We start from the raw sequence: 4,059 nt of genomic DNA on the forward strand, positions 1-4,059 counted from the left end.
TAGTAACATTCAACCTAAGGGATTAGATGCTTGAGTTGCTTTAGCAAAAGAACATTCATCTAGGGATAGAGCTTGTTTAGCTTAGTGTCTAGGCATAAGGAAAATGTTTGATTGATAGCTTGCCACCCTTAGATTGGATCTACATCACCCAAGATCAAATGCCTAGCCCCATGAGTCCTCTTGCTTCATATTAAGAAAAGAAAGATCATTACTTTATTGCATTAGCTTATTAGTTCTTAGTTCATACCATCTTTAAAACCGGATTGCACTTAGCTTAAGCATGAACTTGCATTCCCTTTGCTTTAGAATCACCTAGGATTGGTTCGACAATCTTTTATAGTATAACATTTGATTAGGAGCCTTGAAAACTCCTAACACCAAATTGGCGCCGTTGCCAAGTTCTAGGTTGATTGTGACATTGGGATTTAGTCACTTGCTTGAGACTAAGTCACTTTTTTCTTTTATTTTGTTACTGGTTCTCCTTCTTCATCTCTCTCTTTGCATTTCAGGTGTATGAACTTGAGGAGCAGAGGTTCATCAAGCCTAGTTCCAAGAGTTGAAGACATTACAGCACTTGAGAGGGAGATAGCAAGAAAGAGAAGAGAAGAAGAGCAACAGGCTCACTTTCAGAGATTGAGGTTTGAGATGGAGCACAATCAGAATCAGCCTCATGATGGAGTGGCCCAAGGAGCTGCAAACCTTAGGCCACATCATCCACAACGCCAAGCTAGAGCCATTGGAGCCTATGATCAACCTCACATTCATGGTCATAGGTTGGGAATCAGAGCACCAGCTGTGGAGAACAACAACTTTGAGATCAAGTCAGGACTATTCAACACCATAGAGAACAATAAGTATCATGGCCTAGCTGCTGAAGATCCATTTGATCACTTGGAAAAGTTTGATAAGTATTGTGGTTTATCCAAGATCAATGGTGTTTCTAAAGATGCATTGAAGCTCAAGCTGTTCCCTTTTTCTTTGGGTGACAAAGCACATCAGTGGGAGAAGGCTCTTCCAAGTGACTCTATCACAACTTGAAATGAGTGCAAGAGGGTATTTCTAGAGAAGTTTTTCTCTATCTCAAGGACGGCCAAGATCAGAAATGAGATCTCTAGCTTTCAGCAGAAGAACCTAGAGGGCTTTAGTGAAGCTTGGGAGAGGTTCAAGGGCTATTGGTCTCAGTGCCCACATCATGGCTTCACCAAGGAGAGTTTGCTCAGTACCTTCTACAGAGGTGCTCTTCCAGAGTTCAGGAGTAGATTAGACACAGCCAGCAATGGTTTCTTCTTGGGTAGAACTGAAGAAGATGCAGAAGAGCTGGTGGAGAACATGGCTAAGAGTGACTCAGTCTACAGTGATGAGTATGATAGAAGCAACATAGGTGATGATCAGCACACCAAGAAAGAACTGAAGTCTCTCCAAGCCAAGTTGGATCTACTTCTTGCAGAAAAGGCTAAGCAGGAGAAGATGAACTTTGTTGGTGATCAGAAACAAGAGGCACCTCCAGTGATCAATGAGGTTGATGGTTTAGAAGGCCAAGAGGAGCTGTGCTTCATCAATGCTAATGGCACATGGTACAAGAAAGAGCCTAACTTTCAGTACCAAAACAACTACCAGCAAAGACCACTCTACAACAATCAGCAAGGAGGTTACCAAGCCAACCAGTCTCCTCAGACTCAAGGAAGCTCTTCTCAAACTCAAGCTCCAGATTCAAGTGTGGATTCTATGTTCAAGCAACTCTTGGAATTTCAGGCCAGAAATGAGAAGACCTTGATTTATGAGTTCAAGAACATCCATGCAAAGATTGATGGGAACTATTCTGACCTCAACAACAAGTACATGCAACTTGCCTCTCATCTCAAGGCTTTGGAGAGTCAAGTTGCTTCTATGCCTTCATCCTCCAAGCAGCCAATGGGGTTTCTACCAGGGAAACCAGAAAAGAACCCCAAGGAGTCTTGCAATGTTGTTTTCTCCACTACTTCTCCAGAGATTGAGCTGAGTGATCATGAGAAAGAGGAGGATGAGATTGAATGACTGGTATTTGGAACTGAATTTGGGGAAGTTGAGAGATTTGTTGTGGCCACAGCTGAAGCACAAATTGTGAAGGATGCTGCTAGGAAGGTTGAAGCAACGAATCTGCAAAGAGTTGAGCACAAGGCTGCGAAACAAGTTGAGGAGAGAGCTGACAACAAGCTGAAAAAGGTTAAGCTAGAGGAAGCCACTGAGGTTGAGCCATCACCCTATGATAAGCTCCCTTTCCCCCAAAGAGTTCTCACCAAAGCACAGAAGAAGGTGCTCTCCAAGTTCAGAAAAGATCTTAGTGATGTTGGGATTAGACTTCCAGAAATCTCGGGTATGCGTGAAGCTCATGTCCAGATGATGCTCATCAAGGACATTATAGACCACCAAGCTGAAGTGGCTGAGCTTTTGGACATCTCCATTCTGAAGATTGATCCACCAATCTCTCCAAAGTCCCTCCCTAAGCTTGAGTTTCAAGGGATGTTCACCTTACCTTGCTACCTTGGTAAGCTCACTTTTGATGATGCTCTTGTTGATTCTGGCGCAAGTGTAAATGTGATCTCAATGGAGATGATGAAGAGTCTAGGGATTGAGAGCATGGAGCCAAACACGTCTTCCCTACAGTTTGGAGATTCCTCTTCTACAACTCCCATTGGTCTCATCAAGGACTTCCCTTTGAAGATTGGAGCATGCACCATTCCTATAGACCTCACTGTTCTGAAGATGGCAACTGAGAAAAGAGTTCCATTGATCCTTGGCACTCCATTCCTTACAACAGTGGGAGCTTGCATAGACTTTGCCAACAAGAAGGTCACACTCCTAAATGTGAACAAAGCTGTCTCCTATCCACTACAATCCCCAAAGATGAATGCTGAGTATTGTGGAACAATCACTGTTGGAGCATCCTCCATTGAGAAGACAAAGGCTGAAGGGGTTGGTATTGAGAAAGAAGGTCTTGCTGGAGAGTCCTCTAAAGAGCTGTGTGATGAGCACTTGGAAAGTGCTAAAAAGAAGGAGGTGAGTAGAGCCACAAAGGCTGCTCATGACAAGAAGAAAATTGTGAAAGAACCTCATCCTCCACCTCTTGATAAGATTCCTCACACTCTTACTCTCCACCCAATGAAGCTTAAGGATGGGGTCATTGAGTACAAAATCAAGTGCAAGGGAAGATCTAAGCCATTCTCAAGTGCAAGAGCCATCATCACTCCTAAACTCCAAAATGATCCAATCAAGCTTCAAGAGCTTCTCTCTCAAATCCTCACCATCACTCTTGATAGTGGGAAGGATCCTCCTCCTCCACTCTCCGCTTGAGGTACCACTCCAACCTTTCCATTGTATATACCTGTTTTTCTTTGCATTTATTCTTTCTTTTGGGTATCTCTTTCAACTTACCAACACAGAGACTGTGTGAACTAAGTTTGGGGGAGATACCAGGTATTTGATCATGTTTTCTTTGATGATATTGCATTGAGTCTTGCATTGTACATAATTATTTGCATAGAAAATCCACAAAAATTGAAAAATTTCAAAAATCACAAAAATAAGCATTTAGTTGCATCATTTGCATCTTTAGGATTGAGTCTAGAAGCATTTAGATTGCATTCATGCATTAGCAGAAACCTTACAAAGAACACATGTCTAGAACTCAATTTGACATCCTAGCTAAACATATCAAGTAGCTTAAGCATCTCTTGAAAGCTTGCATGCTTCGAGCCTTGAAAACTCTTCTTAAACTTGTTTGCTTGCTTGATATTGACATTGTTCTTAAAATCAGCTCCAAACTGAACTTGATTTGAATGAACTTAATCTCTCTTGCATATGGGCATTTGCATACTTGATCATGGATCTCATACACATTTGGGTTATCTTATTCCTTCATACCTATCTTTGTTAACCTAAATGGCACTCCTTACCCTAAAACCCTAACCATTCTTTGAGACCAAACATTGAATTGCATGAGTGAGGCCTCTTTTGATAGCTTGTCATGTGCAAAATCTTGAGAGTATTGGAGGTGACATAGGTTTATTCTCATCTCTTGCT

The 4,059-nt window shown here is 42.0% G+C and overlaps 1 non-coding gene across 1 annotated transcript; it reads right to left on the reverse strand.

Annotated features, from left to right (window-relative positions):
* Positions 1-1,092: 1,092 nt before the first annotated feature.
* Positions 1,093-1,199, reverse strand: LOC117131597. Its single transcript, XR_004454708.1, has one exon. It is a non-coding gene; the product is annotated as a small nucleolar RNA R71 (small nucleolar RNA).
* Between the last annotated feature and the right edge of the window lie 2,860 nt (positions 1,200-4,059).

This window comes from Brassica rapa, unplaced genomic scaffold (assembly GCF_000309985.2).
Source record: "Brassica rapa cultivar Chiifu-401-42 unplaced genomic scaffold, CAAS_Brap_v3.01 Scaffold1069, whole genome shotgun sequence".
Classification (NCBI taxonomy): domain Eukaryota; kingdom Viridiplantae; phylum Streptophyta; class Magnoliopsida; order Brassicales; family Brassicaceae; genus Brassica; species Brassica rapa.